This window comes from Muntiacus reevesi, chromosome 12 (genome assembly GCF_963930625.1).
Source record: "Muntiacus reevesi chromosome 12, mMunRee1.1, whole genome shotgun sequence".
Classification (NCBI taxonomy): Eukaryota; Metazoa; Chordata; class Mammalia; order Artiodactyla; family Cervidae; genus Muntiacus; species Muntiacus reevesi.
In genome coordinates this window covers 77,592,402-77,617,047 of record NC_089260.1, presented here as the reverse complement: position 1 = coordinate 77,617,047, position 24,646 = coordinate 77,592,402, and the positions used below count along the sequence as shown (strand labels likewise).

Here is a 24,646-nt window from a genome sequence, read left to right as displayed (position 1 = left end):
GAATTTTTCAGTTTGTTGTGGTCCACACAAAGGCTTTAGTGTAGTCAATGAAGCAGAATTCTCTTGCTTTCCCTATGGTCCAGCAGATGTTGGCAATTTGATCTCTTGTCCCTCTGCCTTTTCTAAATCAGCTTGAACATCTGGAAATTCTCGGTGCATGTACTGTTGAAGCTTGGCTTGGAGAATTTTGAGCATTACTTTGTTAATGTGAGATGAGGGCAATTGTATGGTAGTTTGAACATATTTTAGCATTGCCTTTCTTTGGGATTAGAATGAAGAGTGACCTTTCCCAGCCCTGTGTGGCCACTGCTGAGTTTTCCAAATTTTCTGGAATATTGAGTGCAGCACTTTCACAGCATTATCTCTAAGGATTTGAGATAGCTCAGCTGGAATTCCATCACCTCCAATAGCTTTGTTTGCAGTGATGTTTCATAAAACCGTTTGATTCACACTCCAGGTTGTCTGACTCTAGGCGAGTGATCACACCATTATGTCTATCTGGGTCATTAAGATCTCTTTTGTATAGTTCTTCTGTGTATTCTTGCCACTTCTTATTGTCTTCTGCTTCTGTTAGGTCTATACTGTTTCTGTTCTTTGTTGTGCCCATTTTTGCATGAAATATTCCCTTGGCATCTCTAATTTTCTTGAAGGGATCTCTAGTCTTTCCTGTTGTATTGTTTTCCTCTGTTCATTTTCACTGGAAAGGATTCCAATGATTCCAATTCCTTTCCTGAGGAAGGCTTTCTTCTCTCTCCTTGCTATTCTTTGGAACTCTGCATTCAGATGGGCATAGCTTTCCTTTTTTCCTTTGCCTTTCACTTCTCTCCTTTTCTCAACTCTTTGTAAGGCCTCCTCAGACAACTATTTTTCCTTTTTGCATTTCTTCTTCTTGGGGACGGTCTTGCTCCCTGTCTCCTGTACCATGTTACAAACCTCCGTCCATACTTTCTCAGGCACTCTGTCTATCAGGTCTAATTCCTTGAATCTATTTGTCACTTACACTGTATAATCCTCCCTGGAGAGGGGAAAGGCTACCCACTCCAATATTCTGGCCTGGAGAATTCCATGGACTGTATAGTCTAGAGGGTTGCAAAGAGTTGGACATGACTGAGCAGCATTCACTTTCACTTTTCATTGTATAATTGAGAGGGATTTGATTTAGGTCATACCTAAATGGTCTAGTGGTTTTCCCTCTTTCTTCAATTTAAGTCTGAATTTTGCAAAGAGGAGTTGACAATCTGAGCCATAGTCAGCTACAGGTCTTGTTTTGCTGACTGTATAGAGCTTCTTCATCTTCGGCTGCAAAAAATATAATCAGTCTGATTTCAGTATTGACCATCTCGTGATGTTCATGTGTAGAGTCATCCCTTGTGCTGTGGGAAGAGGATGTTTACTATGACCGGTGCATTCTCATGGGAAAGGCTAACTCTGTTAGCCTTTGCCCTGCTTCATTTTATAGTCCAAGGCCCAAACTTGCCTGTTACTCTATGTATCTCTTACTTCTTACTTTTTCATTCCAGTCCCTGAGAATGAAAAGGACACCTTTTTTTGTTGTTGTGAGTTCTGAAGGTCTTGGAGGTCTTCATAGAATGATTCAGTTCAGCTTCTTCAGCATTAGTGTTTGGGCATAGACTTGGATTACTGTGATAGTGAATGGTTTGCTTGAAAATGACCAGAAATCACTTTGTCATTGCTGAGATTGCACCCAAGTACTGCACTTTGCACTCTTTTGTTGACTATGAGGGCCACTCCATTTCTTCTAAGGTATTCTTGCCCATAGTAGTAGATATAATGGTCCTCTGAATTAAATTTGCCCATTCCAGTCCATTTTAGTTCACTGATTCCTAAAATGTTGATGTTCACTCTTGCCATATCCTGTTTGACCACTTCCAATTTACCTTGATTCATGGACCTAACATTCCAGTTTTCTATGCAATATTATTCTTTTCAGTATCAGAATTTACTTCCATCACCAGTCACATCCATGATTGGGCATTGTTTTTGCTTTGGCTCAGCCTCTTCATTCTTTCTGGAACTACTTCTCCACCCTTCTCCAGTAGCATATTGGGCACTTACCGACCTGGGGAATTCATCTTTCAAGGTCATATCTTTTTGCCTTTTTTTTTTTTTTAATGTTTATGGGATTCTTAAGGCAAGAATACTGAAGTGGTTTGCCATTCCCTACTACAGTGAACCACGTTTTGTCAGAAATCTCTACCATGACCCATCCATCATATGTGGCCCTACATGGCATGTTCATAGTCTAACTGAGTTAGATAGGGTTGTGATCTAAGTGATCAGTTTGGTTAATTTTCTGTAATTTTGGTTTTCATTCTGTCTGCACTCTGATGGATGAGGAAAAGAGACTTGTGGAAGCTTCCTGATTGGAGGGATTGGCTGTGAGAGAATCTGGGTCTTGCTCTGACATGCTTAGTAAATCTGTAATCTAATTTTCTATTGATGGGTATGGCTGTGTTCCCTCCCTATAGTTGGCTTGAGGCCAAGCTATGGTAGGGGTAATGGAACCTCTTTCCAAATGGTTTATGCCAGGACTGTTGTATTCAGTGAGACCAAGCTATGGTAGGGGTATTGGCAACCTCCTTCCAAATGGTTTATGCCAGGACTGTTGTATTCAGTGTCCCTGACCCCACAATAGCCATGTTGACCCATGCCTCCCCTGGGGACTCTTGGACACTCACAGGCAAGTCTGCCTCAGTCTCTTGTGAGGGTCACTGTTCCTTTCTCCTGGTTCCTAGTAGGCACAAGGTTTTGTTTGTGCCCTCTAAGAGTCTCTTTCACCAGTCCCATCGAAGTTCTGTAATCAAATCCCACTGGCCTTCAAGGTCAAATTCCCTGAGGGTTCTCAGTCCCTTTGCTGGACCCCACATTGGGAAATCTATTGTGGGCCTTAGAACTTTCATAAAAGTGTGAGAGCTTCTTTGGTATAATTGGTCTTCAGTTTGTGGGTTGTCTACTCGGTGGCTCTATGATGGGGCTCACACACGTGCTTCCCCAGTCTGCTGAAGTCACAGCCCCTGTCCCCACAGCAGGCCACTGCTGACCCATGCATCTGCAGGAGACACTCAAACACTGAAAAGCAGGTCTGACCCAGACCTGTAACCATGTTTTTAAAATGTGACCAGTTTGCTGTTTGCACTAACTTGAATGCAAGAATCTCATTTTGAGGTGTTATCGTCCTCTGTCCCACTCTTTCTTAAGGACTGTTAAGGGTTAATGTTATCTCCAAGGTGAAAACAGCCTTGGGAGGAGCAGACTACACCTGATGCATAAAGGCAAAGTCTGCAGGAAGAAGAGTTTCAGGGTGAAGAGTGTCAAGAGAGGTTTGTAGTTTGAGTTATCAGTCTCAAGGAGAAAAAAAGAAAAGTGAATCCTCATCATTTGATCATGGTATTCGGAGCCAGAGGCAGGGACCTTGAGAAAGTGAAGAAGAGAAAAAGAAAGAAAAATGTCAAAATAAAATAGGGATGTATGGGGGCAAGAGGAGGGAGAAAGTCTGAGAAAATCAGGTTGGGTGTATGATCACATTGATTTGCTGTTGTTGTTTCGTCTCTAAGGCGTGTCCAACTCTTTTGCAACCCCATGGACTCTAGCCCACCAGGCTCCTCTGTTCATGTGATGACCCAGGTGAGAATACTGGAGTGGGTTGCCATTTCCTTCTCCAGGGGAATCTTTCCAACCCAAGGATCAAATCTACCTCTCCTTCATTAGCAGGTGGATTCTTTATTACTGAGCCACCAGGGAAGCCCAATGACCTGGATACTGGCCTCAAACACAAAAATTTGCTATTCCTAGTGAAAAATGGAATCAGCTCAGTTCAGTCACTCAGTCATGCCTGACTCTTTGCGACCCCATGGACTGCAGCATGCCAGGCCTCCCTGTCCATCACCAACCCCTGGAGTTTATTCAAAATCATGTCCATTGAGTGGGTGATGCCATCCAACCATCTCATCCTCTATCGTCCCCTTCTCCTCCTGCCTTCAATCTTTTCCAGCATCAGGGTCTTTTCCAATGAGTCAGTTCTTTGCATCAGGTGGCCAAAGTATTGGAGTTTCAGTTTCAGCATCAGTCCTTCCAATGAGTAATCAGGACTGATTTCCTTTAGGATGGATTGGTTTGATCGTGCTGTCCAAGGGACTCTCCAGAGTCTTCTCCAACACCATAGTTCAAAAGCATAAACTCTTTGGCTCTCAACTTTCATCATAGTCCAATTCTCACATCCATACCTGACTACTAGAAAAACCATAGCTTTGACTAGATGGACATTCGTTGGCAAAGTAATGTCTCTGCTTTTTAATATGCTGTCTTATTTGGTCATAACTTTTCTTCCAAGGAGCAAGCATCTTCTAATTTCATGGCTGCAATCACCATATGTAGTGATTTTGGAGCCCCCCAAAATAAAGTCTGTCACTGTTTCCATTGCTTCCCCATCTATTTGCCATGAAGTCATGGGACCAGATGCCATGATGTTAGTTTTCTGATTGTTGAGTTTTAAGCCAAGTTTTTCACTCTCCTCTTTCACTTTCATCAATAGGCTCTTTAATTCTTCACTTTCCACCATAAGGCTGGTGTCATCTGCATATCTGAGGTTATTGATATTTCTCCCGGCAATCTTGATTCCAGCTTGTGCTTCTTCCAGCCAGCGTTTCTCATGATGTACTCTGCATATTAGTTAAATAAACTGGATGACAATATACAGCCTTGACATACTCCTTTGCTGATTTGGAACCAGTCTGTTGTTCCATGTCCAGTTCTAACTGTTGTTTCCTGACCTGCATACAGATTTCTCAAGAGGCAGGTCAGGTGGTCTGGTATTCCCATCTCTTTCAAAATTTTCCACAGTTTATTGTGACCCACACAGTCAAAGGCTTTGGCATAGTCAATATGCAGAAATAGATGTTTTTCTGGAACTCTCTTGCTTTTTCGATGATCCAGCGGATGTCGGCAATTTGATCTCTGGTTCCTCTGCCTCTTCTAACACCAGCTTGAACATCTGGAACGTCACAGTTCATGCATCGCTGAAGCCTGGCTTGGAGAATTTTGAGCATTAATTTACTAGCGTGTGAGATTAGTGCAATTGTGCGGTAGTTTGAGCATTCTTTGGGATTGCCTTTCTTAGTGGTTGGAATGAAAACTGAAATTTTCCAGTCCTGTGGCCACTGCTAAGTTTTCCAAATTTGCTGGCGTATTGAGTGCAGCACTTTCATAGCATCATCTTTCAGGATTTGAAATAGCTCAACTGGAATCCCATCACCTCCACTAGCTTTGTTTGTAGTGATGCTTCCTAACGCCCACTTGACTTTGCATTCCAGGATGTCTGGCTCTAGGTGAGTGATCACACACACCATCGTGATTATCTGGGTCGTGAAGATCTTTTTTGTATAGTTCTGTGTATTCTTGCCACCTCTTCTTAATATCTTCTGCATCTGTTAGGTCCATACTATTTCTGTCCTTTGTTGTGCCCATCGTTGCATGAAATATTCCCTTGGTATCTCTAATTTTTTTCAAGAGATCTCTAGTCTTTCCCATTGTATTGTTTCCCTCTATTTCTTTGCATTGATCACTAAGGAAGGCTTTCTTTTCTTTGAACTGATCACTGAGGAAGGAGATATGGAATAGTTTCTGCCATATCAATAAACAAAGGATATCACAGTTGTCAGCAATTGCAGACACCATGTAAGGTGAGCTAGTGAGCCCTGAGGGTATTTTTCAGGATGGAAATAGTGCCTGCCGTCTAGTAGCCATCAAACTGCAGCCATTCCCTATGGTGAGCCCTGAGGAAGCTCAGGATGTTAAAACAGATTACTAACCCCATATAGTTGAGGGGCATATCAAAGGAATAATTTCAGTAAGCCTAGTCTCTCGCATCTTTCTTTACCTAGAAAAGCACTAAATTTCTCAACTTGGGATATCTGGTTTTCTTTCAGTTACAAAACATTTTTTACATTCAGACTACCTACACTTTGTTGCAAAACTTCTATATAACCTGTCCCCCTGCTCCCTGCCTTCTCAGGACAGTTCTCTCAGGGTTACTTGAGCTGCTGTCTCCCGGACTTGAAGTCCCAAAAATTCTCACCAAATAAAACATAACTCTCAACTTCTAGGTTGTGAATGGTTTTTAAGGAGATTACAAATAAATATGTATGCACATGTATTTGTGTGCTATGTTCTGACTAGCTGGGTGATGAGGTGCTCTTTAAGAAGAGTGAAGACCAGAATTACTCAAAGGTGCTCCGTTAAGAAGAGTGAAGACCCAAGGTTATTCCGAACTCCCACCTGGATCTGAGCCAGAACCTGGAGCAAGATCAGGGAGGAGATCCTGGAAGAATGCTGCAGGTAGATTTTTCCCAGTGGAAACGGTGGCTGGAGAGGAAGCCCCAGACTCCTCCAGCCCGTGCTCTTCAGCCTCAGACCTACCTCACTGGGAGCAAGACTGCCCCGCTCAGCTTGCCTGAGCTGCAGTGCCGCCCTCCGCCGCGTGGAGGCAGCATGACCTACAGCGTGGTGTCAGTTGCTATCCCCACGCCCCTCTTGGCGGCCGCGGGCGGAGGCCTGCCGGCAGAGGCCGGCTCGCGGAGCCCTCGCTGATTGGCCGCGGTGCGGCTGCTGCCATGTTAGCCGAAGTGGCTGCTCCCTGCGGGGGCAACTGGCTCTGGCTGCGGCTGCCGAGTCTGTACGCACAGGGTCATCTTTATTCCCCTCGCCCGTGGTTGGCGCTGAGAGGCGGCGTCCGGCGGGATGGAGAAAAGTAGGATGAACCTGCCCAAGGGGCCGGACACGCTGTGCTTCGACCAGGTACGCCCGGGGGGCTGTGCTCCCCGAGCCGAGGCGGGTAGCCTGTCTTCCTTTCCCTCCGGCGCCTCCTCGGGCTGCTGGGCCGCGCATGCCCCGGATCTGCCCCCTGCTGGACCTCGCTGCCTTCACAGTGAGTCTTTTGGCCTCAGGTTGGGCCGGGGCAGCATGCTGTGAGAAGGCACTTCTGTGAAATGGTGCATAGTGACGAAAAGGCCTGAAGTTGTGGGCAAGTGGTTTTGAGCTAGGTGTAAAAGCTCGTGTTACTCCCGAGCCCATTCCCATGCAATGCAGTCGGAATTGCCAGATCCTGGGCAGACAGAAGTTTGTCGATCGCCGCCTTGCACCTAGAAGCTCAGTACGAATGTATTGACCAAATCTCTGGACCCACGTCTCTACCCAGGGATTAGGTAGGTGGAAAAGGCACTCAATCGAAAGTTTTTCCTTAACGTTTGCCTAAAGTTTCTGAATGGGATGTTTAAAAGATCAGAATCTTATTACTGATTTTGTTGCAATACAACAAAGCAAACCATTGTGCTTCTCTAAAGTTACTCTACTTTTTATAAGGTGAACTTGAGGTTGGTCTGAAGGTAGAGAGTTGAAATATGATGGATATTAAAGGTTTATCCGGCACAGCCTTGAAAGTGTCCAAGATTTGAATCGGAGCTGGGAGAAATTTTGCATGTTCTTTTGGGGGTAATGTTCTGGAACTGTATACATACACCATCAAGAAATACAGTGATGCTTTATTTCTAAAGATTGGGGTTTTTGATACCACTTAGTGGCTGTTTTCAGTGTTAAAAAGTTAAATCTTTTGGCTCAGTAGACACTTAAACTTTTGAGCAACTGAATTTAAGTCTTTTTTTTTTTTTTTTGATGACTTCAAGTCTTAGTATGTCTTTTGCTTTTTAGCTTCATTAGTTTATCTTTTTGATGCTTGCGTTTCAGTTCACAGTCTCTGGTTTTAAACAGTATTTACATCTGTTCTTTTTTATAGCTGAGTAGTATGTACCACATGGACTTGAACTTGGGCAAACTTGGGGAGGTGGTGAGGACCGGGGAAGCTGGGTGTGCTGCAGTCCACGGGGTCGCAAAGAGACTGAACAACACCACATCTTCTTTATCCATTCCTGTGAACTTTTAGATTGTTTCCATGTCTTGGCCATTGCAGATAGTTATGCAGTGAATACTAGGGTGCGTGCATCTTTTCACAGGATGATTTTCTTCAGATATATGCCCAGGAGTGGGACTGCTGAATGATATGGTAGTTCTATATTTAGTTTTTAAAGGAACTTCCATATTGCTCATCAAAAAGAGCCAAATAATGCCATTTGCAGCTACATGGATGGACCTGAAGATTATCATACTAAGTGAAGTAAGTCAGACAGAGAAAGACAAATATATCATTCACATGTGGACTCTAACAAAAATGATACATGCATGCATGTATGCTCAGTCTTAAGCAACTCTTTGAAACCTCATGGACTGTAGCCTGCCAGCCTCCTCTGTCCATGGGATTCTCCAGGAAAGAATCCTGGAGTAGTTTGCCATTTCCTTATCCAGGGGATATTCTTAACCCAGGGGTGAAACTCACATCTCCCATGTTTCTTTAAATTGGCAGGTAGGTTGTTTACCACAGAGCCACCTGGGAAGCCTGAAAAGTGATAACAGATGAACTTATTTACAAAACAGACTCACAGATCTCAAAATTAAATTTATGGTTCAATTGATTAGCCGTGTCTGACTCTTTGCAACCCCACGGACTGCAACACGCCAGGCCTCCCTGTCCCATCGCCAACTCCCAGAGTTTACTCAAACTCATGTCCATTGAGTTGGTGATGCCATCCAACCATTTCATCCTTTGTCGTCCCCTTCTCCTCCCACCTGCAGTCTTTCCCAGCATCAGGGTGTTTTCCAATGAGTTAGTTCCTTGCAACAGGTGGTCAAAGTATTGGAGTTTCAGTTTCAGCATCAGTCCTTCCAGTGAATACTAAGGACCAGTCTCCTTTAGGATGGACTGGTTGGATCTCCTTGCAGTTCAGGGGACTCTCTAGAGTCTTCTCCAACACCACAGTTCAAAGGCATCAATTCTTCGGTGCTCAGCTTTACTTATGGTCCAACTCTCACATCCGTACATGACTACTGGAGAAACCATAGTCTTGACTAGCCGGACCTGTATGGTTACCGAAGGGGAGGCATGGGGAGAGGTGATAAGTTAGGAGACTGGGCTTAACATAGACACACTACCATATGTAAAACAGATCAGCAGAGGTTCACCGTGCAGCACAGGGAGCTCTGCCCAGCACTTCAGTGACCCACGTGGGAGAGGAGCCCAGGGCAGCGTGGGTCCCCACGTGCACACAGACGGGCTGCTCTGCAGCACACCCGGGACTGGCACGGCAGTGCATGTCAGCTGTAGCAAAAAAGTTAAGTGGTGCAGTTTCAGAAAAAAGCAGGTACATCTGGATCTTCTCCAGTGTGGCCATTCATTTTTATTATGCAGGCCATCTAGACCCAGGAATAATGCACTCTTGTCCTTGTACAGTGATGTTTCTGCTAAACCTCTGTGATGAAGGGCGTCATTTGAAAGGGAGTACCACGTGAGCTTGCCGATCCAGAAACGCTTTGTTCCATCCACTGGCTGAGACCTGTCCTGGAGCAAGGGTAGAAAGAAAGAGCGTGATGAGGCGAGGTGTGCTGAAGGAAGCCAAGGCACAAGCAGAGATGAGAGGCTTTGTTCTGTTCAAGAATCTCAGAATACAGAGAGCTTAGCTTGACCAACTTTGCCTTCTTCAAGGCTTCCTTCAGGCTCAACACCAGCATTCTTTGTGACTTGCTAGCCCCACCATATTTCTTGCTCTGAACTGATAGAAAACCTTTGGGAAAAGAGGCTTCAGAAAGTAGAAACCTCAAAATAAGTTCTAAAGTAGAACTTGATGAAGGGGAGAGCAAACTGGGGAGGTGGCTGAAATGGCAGCAGTTTCATATTCTTTCATGCCTCCTAAGCCTCTGAATGTGCTCTGTAATTTGTAGTGCTAATAAATGTGATGACTTCACATGTAAAAGCAAAATACATAGGACAGCCACCCTGTGTTAAATGTTGCTTTTCTGAGACTTGGAGATAAAGGTTACTTGCAATTTATGTTTCCTTCAGAGAGACATTTTAAAAGTTTTGGTCACATGGCAGAAATGATAGGTAGAGAGTTTGCCTTTGGGGTTCTATTTCTTAAGTCTGTCTGATTCGATGCATATTGTAATTTGTGTAATTAGAGAATGTCTGGTTTGCATTAGGAGAGTGAAGGTTACTCAAAAAATCCAGTCATTAGCAAATTTGTTTCCAGTCAAAGGAAACTGTGTCACACACATGATGAGGCCCTATTAGGACAATGGTGACAATCATTCATTTAATAAACAGGCAGTCATTGATCACCTTGGAGGAGGAAATGGCAACCCACTCCAGTATTCTTGCTTGCAGAATCCCATGGACTGAGAAGCCTGGTGGGCTACAGTCCATGGGGTTGCAGAGAGTTGGACATGACTGAGTGTCTGTCACTTCACTTCACTGATCACCTACTTTGTCCACCAGCAGTCTAGACTGGATAGTACAAGGTAGATAAGATTTAGGCTTTTGAGTATGGTCACAGAAAGACCACAGTGTGTGCTGAGAAACTGGACTTAGTCCAGAGAGGCTGCGAGGATAACCAGAATTGAATTGAGACTGGAAAAGTAGAAAGACAGCTGGGTGGGACTGCAAGTTGTTCTCATGTACTGCACTGATGGGTTTGCGCTTGATGAGTTACAGTCAGGTGGAAAGCAGGAAATGACGTAGTCATGTCTGTTGCATTGATCCCGTGTTAGAGGATGCTGTGCCACTGGTTACTTCAAGTTAATATAGGCTTCTGGTTCAAGGGGAAATTAGGTTGGATTTGAACTGATGAGCTAATATTTTGATTTGGGCCATTCTTGCACATGTATTTCAGTCCTAGCTCAATGTCGTAGTGGTATCTCAGACTTTTAGGAAGTTATTTAATAAATGCTTAAGAAACAACCAACTACCTTTCTGAACATAGAGGGAAAAGGCTACTTAAAATGCTTCAGTGGTCCTTGTAAGATCTAATGAGAAATACAGAGCAGAGGACAGATTTGTGAAGGATGTAGGTGATCAGAAGACAAAAGTGACAGATGGGAGTAGAGGTACCATCACTTGGGGACTTCTGTCACTTGGTAGTAGAGGTGGTGATGACATCATATCATTAGTTTTGTGAGCTTAAAAAAATACAAAAATCCTTAGTTGATGGCCAACTAATACATGAAATAGGACATGAGATACTAGTAGTACGGAAGAGAAGAGGCTGTAAACAAAGATAACTTAGACCAATTCACCTAGGTGTGCTGTTGAAATCTGTCCTTCTATCTCAGCATATGACTTCTATTTTATAGAAAAAACAGTGCCATCAGGTGGGAACTTCTTCATCTTAACTGGTGACAGCTCCATTCTTGTGTATGTACCCATTCCCTTTCTCCTCCTCGCCTGTTTGGAAAAAGGGTTTTCCTTCCTGAGGTCGGTCCTTCCTACCCCACTCCTCCCCGTGCTTGGAGCCCAGACCCCCTGGTACTCTTCCCACCCTCTGATTCCCCTCTCCTCTGACCTCATCCCCAGTGGCTTTCAAACACGCTCCTGCTTTGGTCTCTTCCGCTTGACCCTCCTGCCTCTAGTCATTTTCATATCATTCTCTTCCACATCCCAGCCAAACCCTTGAGTTGTTTTTACTTTCTTATATGCTGATTGGCTATTTGTATATCTTCTTTGGAGAAATGTCTGTTCAGATCCTTTGCTATTTTTTAATTGGTTTATTTGTCTTTTAACTGTTGAGTTGTAAGAGTTTTTTATATTCTGGATGTTAGACCCTTGTTAGATACATGATTTGCAAATATTTTCTCCCATTCACTGGGTTGTCTTCTCACTTTGTAAATAATGTGTTTTAACACACAAATTTTAATTTTGATTGAGTTCAGTTTACCTGTTATCTTGCTGCTTTTTGTGTCAATCACTGCCTAATTCAAGGGCACACAGATTTTCACCTGTTTTCTTCTTAAAGTTTGATTGCTTTAGCTCTTCTGTTTGTCTTTTAATCTATCTTGAGTTAAATTTTTGTGTATAGTGTGAGGTTGGTATCTAAATTCATTCTCTTCCATGTGGATAATTTCTAGATAATAATATCAATTGCTGGATGTTTAGTAAATCTACAGTGTAAAGTGAAACTCTCTGGGAAATGAAATGTGGCAGTTATTACATGCCACTTTGAGTCTGAAGTCGTTTGCTGTCAGAGCAAAAGCTCCGATATTCACAGGTGTTCTCAGTCATTTTCTCTTGTGTGGGGCAGCATTTGTTTATCTAAGAACAAATATATAAATGGCAAACTGAGCACTAATATTGCCTAATAGCATTTGTTAGAGCTCAAGTTATATGATTTAGAATGCCATCATGAAGTTCAGATCTGAACTTCATCCATTTGAAGTTCACACTTTCAAAGTAACAAGCCAAGTGCTCTGCATAGTCATATGACTGGTCAGTACCAAGGCCAAGGTGTCAGGCTGAGTCCTGCCCCCACATTCTTTCTGTGATTGTTGTGTAACTGTGAGTCTAAGGTGTTATCTTAGGTAGTCTCAAGAAGTAAAAGAAACATGATTTTTCACTAGGTGGCTGTGAAATTATAATTTGGTAAGAAATCTCTTATCTGACACTGTTATAACAGGTGTTTGGGTGATTAATTAAGAAAGTCAGTTTTTATAAGTACTCTTACGGAATGGTGCATGCTGTCCTTAACGTATGTGTATATTTGTTCCACGTTGATGTGGCTCGAAACTCTTTTCTCTGAAAATCTGTCTGTGAATTCGATTTTGTTGTTGTTGTTGTTGTACTTTAAGTTGAATGAGAACCCCAAGGCATTTGCAGAGAATCTGGTATAGAATCCTTCAAGATTTGTATGATCCTCCTTCCCACAGCAATACCTGGTTTATGGTCATCTCATACATTTAATATAATTCAGCAAAAATTGTCTTATCAGTTTCTCAGTATCAGGTCTTTGCAAAGCATCTGCTGTAGTTTTCATGAAAGCAGTTATCACTGTGTACTTATATTTTGTTGGTTTATACAATGTTTAATAAAATTATGTAATTTTGGTGATAAGTATAAGTGACCTTACCAAGTTTGGGAATCATCGTACCTGATACGTCATAACTAAACAGCTCAGTTAGTACCGAAGTCATAAGTAGACAGCAATTTGCTGTCTATATGCCTGTGTGCCTTTCACGGGCATCAGAATGTTATAAAGGGAAACAGGGCATAATGATTCTGTGAACAATGCTTGGAAGTTGGTTTTGAAAGATTTTGAACATCTGTTCAGTTGAATACTCAACATCCATATAAAATGTCAATACCAGTTAATATGTATTATGAAAAGACATTGAAGCTATATGTAAAAGGAGAAAAATAGCTTAGAAAAGGTCTTAAGGTTCTTTGTGTGTGTGTGTCTGTGCACGTGTGTGTGAACATAGAAAAAGGTCAAGGGTTTCATTCAAGGAGGATCCTACAATACTTACCTCCTCCCATGGACACAGGAAATCAGTAGCTACTCATGGAATAGTATCCTCCTCTGAGCAACTCCTGCACATCTGGCAAACAACCCACATAAAAGTGGATAGGAGAGGCTGAGACGTGGTCTCACCATCCAGCCCACTCCCATCATGGTGACCCACAATTGGAAGGAAGCTACCATCCCCAGCTGCTCCCTGAGAAGTGAAGGGTCTAAACCCTAAACATGGCACCCCTCCTTTAAAGACTTGCACCTGGGAGATGAGCCCCCAAACATCTACCTTTGAAAGTCAGTGGAACTGGCATCTGCAAGACCCACCAGGCTCATGATGTGAGAAACAGCTTTTGAAGGGCAGCATGAACTTGGTCACCCTCCTGGGGCCTGGCCCAGGGACAGTGGCTGAAATGGGCCCAGACTTTCTGTGAAAGAGGCTTGTTTATCTTAAAGCATCAGCCTGAGGGGCCGGCCTCTCATTTAACACTCTCTGGGGGCTTGGAGGCTGGCAGGAGCCGTCTTGGCCTCTCTGCCTCATTCCAGCTGGACAGTATTTCCTAGAAAGGAACTCGGGTGCTTGTCTGGTGCCCCGATGTTTGCAGTTGCTGCCCAGAGACAGCTCTAGGTCACCTGGCTTTGGTGGCCGGTGAGGCTTACACCTGTAGGTCCCCAGTGTTCACTGCAGTCTTACTTGCAATAGTCAAGACATGGAAGCAGGCTTAGTACCCATCGATAGATGAGTAGATAAAGAAACCATGATACACACACACCACACACACACAGAGGAACATTATTCAGCCATGAAAAGGAACTAAATCTGGACTCCCCTGGTGGTACTGAAAAGGAAGAGTTAAAATTTGACATGACCTCCTGCTCGTTCTGCCTGTGTAACTCAGCTTGCTCTTTGCAAAGTCTGGATCGGGTAGGTCACGCAGTCTCAGAAAGTGGGGATTTAAGATAAGAAGAACTGGAGCTTATCTCACCACCCTTGTCCTGCTCTTTGCAATTCCCCAGCCCCTGTAAACCTGCTTAATCATGCCTTTCCATATAAAGGTCAGGCATTCACCTCCCCATCTTGACTGCTGTTCCCATGCACACGAAACTGCTTTGTTTAAACCAGCCTATTAGCAGCTAGTGTTACCCACTACAGTCTGTCTATGAAAACTCTGTAACCCCTCTGTTTGGGGCTCAGAGCTTAGAGTGTTAACTGCTCTGGGCCCGCTGGCGTAGTAAACGTGAGTTCTCCAACTCTCCGAGTGTGGTGCTTGGTTTCTCGAGTACTGGTTTCTACAACAGTACAGTGGCTCAGAATCTGCTTGCCAATTCAGGGGGCACAGATTTGATCCCTGGTCCGGGCAGATTCAACATACCACAGAGCAGATAAGCCTCTGGGCCACAGCTACTGCGCCTGTGCTCTAGAGTCCATTGCCCTCAACAAGAGAAACCAGCACAGTGAGAAGTCTGCAAACTGCAACACAGAGTAGCCCCTGCTCGCCACAACTAGAGAAAGCCCGCATGCAGCACTGCAGATGCGGCACAACCAAGAATAATAAATCAAAATATTTTCAAAAAAGAAAAATCTTGCCATTTGTGGCTACGTGGATGGACCTTGAGGGCATTAATGCTGCATGACATCAGTTAGAGAAAGATGATCACGATCTCACTTTTATGTGAAATCTATAAAACAAAACAAAAATTAACTCAAAGGTACTGAGAACAATCGGTGGTTGCCAGAGCAGGGGGTGGGGAATGGACGAAATGGGCGAAGGGGTCAACTGGTACAGACTTCTAGTTAATCAGTTAAATAAGTCTTGGGGATGTGATGTATAGCATGGTGACTATAGTTAATAATACTGTACTGTATATTTGAAAGTTTCAGAGAGTAAATCTTAAAATTTATCATAGCAAGAAAAGGAAATTTGTAACTGTGTGATGGATGTTACCTCATCCATCCTCACAGTGAAAATATTTGGGAAAAAAATACCAGAAAATTTCAAAACACAAAATTTGAATTTGCTGCGACAAATAGTTGGCAACTCTTTACATAGTATTTTCAATGATCTATATAACATTTATATTTTATTAGGTATTATGTAATCTAGAGATGATTTAAAGTGTATGTAAATACTGTGCCATTTTATTGTAGAGACTAGGACATGCCTAGATTTTGGTGTCTTTGGGGGTCCTGAAAACAGGCCCCCATGGATGCTGAGGGATGGCTTTATTTATAGGTTGAAATTGTCACAGTGAATATTTGTTACTTTTAAAACTTAAGGGAAAAGGAACTACTTCTGTTCTGAGAAGAGCCTATTTAATGTGTGTAGTTAAAAACAAATGAAATCCCTTTTGGGAGTTAGGCAGCAGGAGAGAATGCTCTTGGTCAGCGGCCTCCGTCTTGGCACCTTGATGTGTGCAAGCACCTTTCTGTCCTGTGTGTTTTAAAGTGCTTTATCCTGACAGCAGTTAACCTTTCAAATGGAAAGAATGGCATTTCTCTGTTGTTCTCTCTCCTTTTATTTGTATATGTAAAATGTGATATTGTTGCAATAATTCTTTTTTTCTGGTTTTATTTTCAGGAAGACTTTGATGTCGATCACTTTGTGTCTGACTGTCGGAAGCGAGTCCAGCTGGAAGCCCTTAGAGATGACCTGGAGCTCTACCATAAACTGCTTAAAACAGCCATGGTTGAGCTCATCAACAAGGACTAGGCAGGCTTTGTCAGCCTGTCAACAAACCTGGTAAACTTGAAATCCACAGTTCCTACCTGTCAGTGTATTTACACTTGTACTGCACACTTTTTTTCTCACTCGTGTTTATTCTTAACAGCTCTGAGTCTTTTTAGAAACCTTTTAGTTATTTTCCCCCCAGAAACTTGAAGAGACTGCTAATCTTGATTAATAAAGGAACTAAACTTTCTGGATACACATGTTTTGTGTTTAGTTTAGTTTGATTATTTTTTGAATGACTTATTAAGAAGTGGTGAAAAGTAAAGGATAGCAATACCAAGAGTGTTTGTTTTTGTTAGTTGCTAATTGAGTCCCATGAAATCTCACCAGTTTAGACTAATTTCTGAGAGCAGATATCAACTCTTCTTAAGGAAATGTTTCATTTACTTTGAGGTACATGTGCTAGGCAGAGATAGGTTGAGAAAACATTGGCCAATATTGATCATTAAGAAGCCTCTTTTTATACATTTTATAAAAATGTAGGAATTGTTTATAAGAAGCATATCAATTACTTGGAAAAGTTGTTTAGAAACACTTGAGTTTTCATACTTGCAAAAATCTTGTTCATATTTTGTTTTTAAGTCTGTTTGTCGAAAGAGGTATGGAAGTGGCCGTCTCTATGGGACTTTCAAGAAGCATTGAGAATAATGAGCCATATTTGCTTTTGGGAACTACACCACTAAGATAAATGTTCCAGTAGGATTAGAGACCCTGAAAATTTTATTTCCATCCTATTTAATTTGGATTTTTCTGAGATAAAGAACATTACAGTATACTAACATATATATATGGAATTTAGAAAGATGGTAACGGTAACCCTATATGCAAAACAGAAAAAGAGACACAGAAGTACAGAACAGACTTTTGAACCCTGTGAGAGAAGGCGAGGGTGGGATGTTTCGAAAGAACAGCATGTGTATTATCTATGGTGAAACAGATCACCAGCCCAGGTGGGATGCATGAGTCAAGTGCTCGGGCCTGGTGCACTGGGAAGACCCAGAGGAATCGGGTGGAGAGGGAGGTGGGAGGGGGGATCGGGATGGGGAATACGTGTAACTCTATGACTGATTCATATCAATGTATGACAAAACCCACTGAAAAAAAAATTAAAAAATTAAAAAAAATAATAATAATATGGATTTTTCTGAAGGTTTGTAATAATGCTTAGGAGAGATGTAGTCCGTCAGACTTTCATATCAGCTGGTTGAATATCATAAACAATAGAGATAGCTATTTTTCCTGTTAGTTTTTTAAGTCATTTAAAATTTCATCCCAAAGGCAAATTGTGCATAGGAATTTTTGATTTATTATGACTTTCCTTATTTTTATAGTGCTTATGTATCAACAGGTTTTTCACATTCAAGGAGCAACGTTTATGGCCAAATAACATTTTTGTTATGTAGTTACTAGCAGCATATAATTGTACAGAAAGAATAACCTAAGCCTAATACTGCTTTGATCATTAAGCATAGGCTTCACTGTTAATCCTGGCCCTGATGCGTCTGTGCCAGCATGCTTTTGCCTTTAGGTTGGTATGGACAAGGCCTTCAGTCAGCTTTCTGTGCCTTTGGGACAGTTACGAGAAGAGGTTCTGGTACGTCCCCAGAATTATTTAACAGTCAACAATCTACCATAAAACATATTACACTTGTTTGCCTTCTCCAAGAATTCTTTTTTATTAATCTGTTAGATTGTTATGGTTGGTGTTTTTTAATGTTCCGTGATTATAGTATAATACTTTCAAAATGTAAATGATTTGCATGTGATATTACAACCCAAGAAACATATTTGGTTTGAAGACAGCAAATTCTCAAGAGTAGAATAGACACTTTTAAATGTCGGGGAGGAGGAGAAGGGTATTTCAAAAATTAAATTTGTTAATACCACCTCACCCATGTATAAGTGGTCTCCAGCTTAGAACTGGCTTACTTATATTTTAAAATTTGTCATTTTACAAGTATTTTCCCAGACAATATTTTAAATGCAGTTAGATTCGTGGATCAGTTTATACCAGCCATTTAACCCCTGATGTAACTGAAGGGTGATATAAATGTCATGTAATACCTAGTTTCTCTGAGAAAATCTCTCCTTTGGGAATGGAAGTATCTGCCCCTAAGCCATGAGAACAGGGACTTCATCCGAGTGAACAGTGGAGAGGGAGTTTTGGTGTCACCTCCAACAGAACACTGCCGCCCTGTCCTCCCCTCACCCTCTGGGCTGTGCTAGGCGCCTCGCCCTCCATCCTCCCTTGGTTGTGAAGCACCACACCATCACTTCCTGTGTGTGTCAGCACTGGACCATGCCAGATCACGTGGCCTTATGCTCCTTGCCTCAAGACAGTACCTGGCACATGCAGGGTTCTCAGTAGATAATGTAGTAAAGAGGTTCTGCTTGGATAAAGCTGTAGAAAATGCAGGACAATGGGAACGTCAGGGCTGAGAAGTCCCGAGGAGGGTAGGCAAGAAAAAATTCGTAAAAAAGTTAAGTTGTGAGCTGTGCCTTGAACTAGCAGATTGTTTGAAAGTCCGTGTCTTGTTTGAATTTTACAAAGCTTATTAAAGTGCCTTTTGTTGGAATGGAAGAGAAAAAAGTTTTTGGTCTGCTGCTGGATTCCACACCAGCCTTTGCATGGCCTTCCTGCCTCCTTTTCAGGACTCCTCTTCCTTCTCCCAACCTGTAGCCATGACATTTCCCGAACCCTGTCCTTTTTTAACCTTCCACTCTTCTCTCTGAACTCTCTCCACTCTGCTCACCTGTGCTTGAACTTCCTCGACTGCCGTCATGCCTTCAGGCTCTTGTCCTACACCGCCAGCTGCCAGAGCCACCTACCGTCCCTTACTCTGCGGCTGTCTTTATCACCACCCTTCTGCTCATCACCTGTAGACCTCACCTGCCTTTTTAATCTCAACTCAGGAAGCTTCTCTGAGATTCTAAGATCATTGAGGGATAAGACTGTTTCTATCTAGTTCATCATTGTATCCTCATTGGCTGACAGTTAGTAGACATTTCATGTTTATGGAATGAATTAATTCACTTTTCTATAAAATTTTTATGATTTGTCTGGTGGTGGTGGTTTAGTCGCTAAGTCATGTCTGACTCTTGCGACCCCATGGATTGTAACCTGCCAGGCTCCTCTGTCCATGGGATTCTCCAGGCAAGAGTACTGGAGCGGGTTGCCATGTCTAGTTTATTCTCATCGTTTCTTTTACTTTTGCTTTGGCCTGATTCTTCATATTTTGTTTCATTTATTAGCTTCTGGACATGTTTCTCCACCTATGAGCTGCCTTTTCCTGGCCATTCTTTTCCTTACTCCTTGATTCGTAATATCCTTAGAATAATGTGGCATCATGAAGTATCAGTACTTAAAGATTGTTTAGCTCCTGATAGAATCTAGTCTAAAATTCTCCGGAATCAACACCCCTCCCCCCGCCATTTATTTCTACTTCTCTCCAAAATGAAGCCTGCTGTGCACCCAGCTGCACCCTCCAACCCTGAGTGCGCCCTGTCAGTTGCACCTTTCCACCCTGTCTTCCAGTGACTGCTCTCCTGCACCGTCGGCCTCCACAGGCTCTCCAAGTCAGATTCGAGTTCCATCCCCTGTGCCACATTTTCCTATTCTTTGATTCAGATGATTCTTTCTGTACTCTGACCACGTATGACGGTGATTGTATATGTATTGGGTTGGCCAGCAAGTCCCACTGGTTTTTAAGTAAAAATAAAAGACACAGTTTTCATTTTCACCAAGAACTTAATTGAACAGTGTATTCACAGTTTTGTTCCACTACCTTCTGCCGTTTATTTCAGGCAGCTTCATAATTCCATCTTCCCAAAACTTTTTATATTTTTGAGCAAAGAACTGTTGCAGGTGTCTTTTATGGTCTTCAGGGAATTGAAATTTTTCCATTAGGAGAATTTTGTAAAGACCAAAATAAGTGAGAATCTGAAAGTGCAATGTCTGGTGACTGTGGTGGATGAATCAGAACTTCCCAGTCAAGCTGTAACAATTTTTGCCTGGTCATCAAATAAACGTGGTCTTGAGTTATCCTGATGCAAGATTATGCGTTTTCTCTTGACTAATTCCAGATGCTTTTCGTCTAGTACTGCCTTCAGTTTGTCTAATTGGGAGCAAGTACTTGTTAGAATTAATCATTTGGTTTTCCAGAAGGAGCTCATTATAGAGAGTTCCCTTCCAATCCCACCATATGCACAGCATCACTTGTGGATAAAGAGCAGCTTTACGTATGATTGTGGTGGTTCATTTTGCTTGCCCCACGAGCTCTTCCATTCCACATAATTGTACAGTATCCAAAGGATGAGATGGTTGGATGGCATCATCGACTCAATGGACATGAGTTTGAGCAAACTCTGGGATGTAGTGAAGGCCAGGGAAGCCTGGTGTGCTGCAGTCCATGGGGACAACTGAGCAACTGAACAACAACAGCAATCCACTTCTCTCTCCTGTCACAATTTGTTTTAAAAAGTAAACATTTTTGTTACTTTTAAGTAGAGAATTCCCTGTGGAAATATGGTCAAGAAGGTTGCTTTTTCCCTTCACTTATGTGGAACCCAAACATCAAAACGATTCACATAACCAAGCTGGTGCAAATGGTGTTCAGCAATTGATTTGAATGTTTTGAGTATGTTGGCCATCTCCTGCATGGTATAACATTGATTGTTCTCAGTTAAGGTCTCAATTTGATTGCTGTCAACCTCAACTGCTCTTTTCAACTGTGGCAAAATCTATCCAGTGAGAAGTCTGCAGCACAGATCTTTGCAAGCCATTTTGACACTTCAGTCAGTCACAGCACATTCTCCATACACTACACAAACCTTACTTTGCATTTCAGTTGTATTCTTACGTTTCTTGAAATAATAAAGCATAATATGCAGAAAATGTTGCTTTTCTTCTCCTTTGATATTAAAATGACTGCACAAAAATTCAGTAGTCTTGATTTTTTTTTAATGCACACTGATATGACAGCTGTCACAATACAGTCTTACAAAATTATTTCTAGTGAAATTAAAGACAGCCAAGCGCTACTAGAGCCATCTTATGGTAAAAAAGTAAACTAACTTCTTTGCCAACCCAATATTATTATTTTTTTGGCCATTAATCCTCTGTGATCTTGGCTTTATATGTCATTTTGCCTTCGAATCATGAGTACCCTCAACAGCAGGTGTATTTGATATTATGTATTTTTGTCAATATCTATATAATACTGGCCCAAAGATAATTAAATTACATGGAATTTAATGTGTAAGTTTTGTAATGCCACAAAACAATTTCTGCAGTACGTTTTCTTTATTCTTTTACAGAGTCTTCGGTCATCTGTCAGTGAAGGAATTCGGGCAGTAGGTGAACGAATGTCTAAACAAGAGGACATTAGGGGAAAAAAGGTGTCCTGTCATACTGTTAAACACAGGCTTATGGTAGCACCTTGGAGCTAACTGCACTTTCCTGGATGCAGTGTGATACACTCCTCTTGGTACCTCTGCAGAGAGGAGTGCGGGATCTTCCTTTCTCTTTAGGAAACAGCATTCAGCCAGGCTCCTGGGGGGTTCAGCCAGAGCTGGAGCCCAGGTCTTCTCATTCCTTGGCTGATTAAAGTCCTATTGATAAGAAGGGTATGGTAAAGTAACTAATTGAAGAAAAAGACAAAGAATGTTGCATATTCTTCTTGTGCTTTATTAATGATAGCATTAAAATTTTTAAATGTAGATTTCTTATGCTACATGCCAGCTCAAAGCCTCATGTCTTCTCAACTTCTTACCATATGAAACTTTTTTTTTTCTCCCAGAACTGTTTCTATGCTTATAGTGTCATGTTAACTATTTGAAATAAAGCTGAATTTTAGAGGTACTCTAATGGACACAAAATTAACATTCCTCAATTTTTCCAGAATAAGACACAGGAATAACTGGTATCAGTGAAGCATTTTACAGTTTAACAGGCATAAAACTAGTTTCTCAGCACCCTTGTAAAGAAGATATTCAAATTTTAGTGATTCGGGAGCAAGTAGGCCTTCTAAGGCCAACTCTTCCAGTGTTCTGCTGCAAGTGGAAAAACTAGTGTGTTGCTCTCTCATTCTGCCACATTTACTTCTTTTGTTTCCACTTCTTAACTGTACCTCTGCATGCACTACTTTTAATTTTCAGCAGTCTCATGTTTTGATTTTATTTTCTGACTTTAATGGATATAATATTACATTATCATATAATATTATATATCCATTATTGTATATATTGTAGTAATATATAATATATATTTTATATATATCCATTATTATTGGATATAATGGGATTAGAATTTGAGACAGTTATCAGCTTCTGTCCAGAGATTTCAATAATGTAGTGCCTTTCTAGGAAAGGTTGTCAGCCTTGTGAGAGCAGGGACTTTGTGCCGGTTCTGTTCACTCGTGTCCTCCCTGCCTGGATCAGTGTCTGGTGCACAGTAGGTGCTTAGTAACTGTTTACATATTTTATTTTGTCTTTTTTTAATTAATTTTTATTGGAGTCCAGTTGCTTTACAGCGCTTTAGTCTCTGCTGCACAGCAGAGTGGCTCCGTCACACACACACACGTGTCCCCTGGTGTTTAGGTTTCTTTCCCATTCAGGTCACCACGGAGCACTGGATAGAATTCCTGGTGCTATACTCCTGTATAGTTCTGGAAACTGTTTGTTTAATGAGTGCTTTATGTCTTTCTGTGCTTTTAAGGATGGGTTTTTTATAATGCTCAACTTCTTTGATAAGGTTGTATAATAATGTCTTTAATGAACTGATGCTTAAGCATATAATTGTGTCATATACATGTCAATAGGATAAAGATGATCAAAAGCTACAATTATAACACAAAAAAGGGTCATAAGAAAATAAATGTAATACCTATAGAGAGGTTCATTTAAGATAGGAAAAGAAAGGAATAATAGTGTGGGAAATGAGGAAACAAAAAGTCTAGTTTTCTCCTTTTTTTAACTATAAACTTGCAGTAGAATATTGAAAATGTGCTTCTTCTTGACACCTAAAATTAAGATTTGCATTCTTGGGAATTCAGTTTTATGTCAAAGCCTTCAAAATATAGAATGCCCTACATACTCTTAGGTTGACTTTTTGCTTTGTATGTCCCTGTATTTAGAATGGGGAAATAGGATTATTAAGACTACATATCGTGATAACTTTGTTTTTTGCTTAATTATTATTTTATAGATATGTGTGTTGCAGCTTATGTAGGTTATTCCATCAGTTGACAAAATTGAAAAAAATCTTAAGTTCTCAACATTGTAAAGAAATATCTGCACTAGAAGCAAACAGGTAAGTATTTTCTTTACTAAATATTACATAAATTAATACTTCACATCTAGCCTAAATTTTTTATTTTTATTTTTTAGTTAAAATTCATTTCTGAAAAAGAAGAAAGGCCAAGTCTATGGTTCAGTGTTTTTGAGTGTAGCTTGTAGAAAGTGGAGGGTGTGAGATGGTAAAGTTTATAAATACATCTTTATAAAGGCTTTATGGTTATGGGCCACAGTTCCAGTACATCACTTCACAGAGAATCGGAGGAGTGTGCTTTTATTGGAAGAATTTTAGTCTTTGGAATTGCCTTAGAGAACCACTGGCAAAATTTTGTTGATCTTCAAGATATGAAATAGCTTTCATCTTTCCTAAATTCATTTAGACCCCCAGAGTAATGGCCAGAGTATTGCCACTTATGTATCTTACCGTAGCATTGCATCATTAAGAAACAGCATAGGCACATTTAGTTAACATTTGTCAACAAGGGAAAAAAAAAAAAAAAAACTTGTGAAATTAGAAAAAGATGACCATTTTCTTTGTTACATACTGCAACTGTCTTCTTATCTTTCTAGTCTGAATTTTAAATCAGCCAGGTAGGTGAGTGACTCAGAAAATGAGTAGCTCATACCAGCACCATGGGAAGCACCGCGGTGCCATGGACAGATTTGTGCTGTATATTCCACTGTGCAGCCTGAGCCATGGAACTCAACTCCTGGTGCCATTGACAGGGGAAGGCTAATGGGAACTCCTCTGGCAGGGTTGTCTGACACTGAGGTGCCGTCAGCCCATACCTGGCATGTATAGGCCCTCGGTTCAGTTGAGTTGTTCAGTCACGTTCGACTGTTTGTGACCCCATTTGATGGGTCATCCCTTCATACCCCTCCAGGGGAGCTGTTTGTCTCAAACCGTTCCAAGTCTCTTGCCCTCAGCTGCCTTGCCAGCTCCTGCCAGCTTATCCTCACTCGGCATGCACCATACCTGCCTTCCTGTTTTCTTTCCGTTTTTGACCATCCCTCCTCTTCTTTTGATAGAGATGCATCACAATGTCTTTTTCTATAATACTGTTCCTTTGTGATATTCCATCTTTAATTAATAGATATTATGCTGCTTTTGCTCAGAATCACCTTCGAGGGCTTTTTAAAAATTCAGATCAGCAACTTTGAGTTGTAGAGGAGGGAAAACCAGGGCAGTGTAATGTAAATAACCAGGTAGAGCTAGAGAGAGGGAAA

The 24,646-nt window shown here is 41.6% G+C and overlaps 1 long non-coding RNA gene across 2 annotated transcripts; it reads left to right on the top strand.

Annotated features, from left to right (window-relative positions):
• Nucleotides 1-6,641: 6,641 nt before the first annotated feature.
• Nucleotides 6,642-23,435, top strand: LOC136145119 (uncharacterized). 2 transcript variants are annotated; one of them, XR_010658693.1, is made up of 4 exons: nt 6,642-7,220; nt 15,977-16,138; nt 21,443-21,523; nt 23,331-23,435. It is a non-coding gene; the product is annotated as an uncharacterized lncRNA (long non-coding RNA). The 2 variants fall into 2 exon arrangements; XR_010658692.1 differs by lacking the exons at nt 21,443-21,523; nt 23,331-23,435 and having other exon boundaries at nt 15,977-16,326.
• Nucleotides 23,436-24,646: the final 1,211 nt, after the last annotated feature.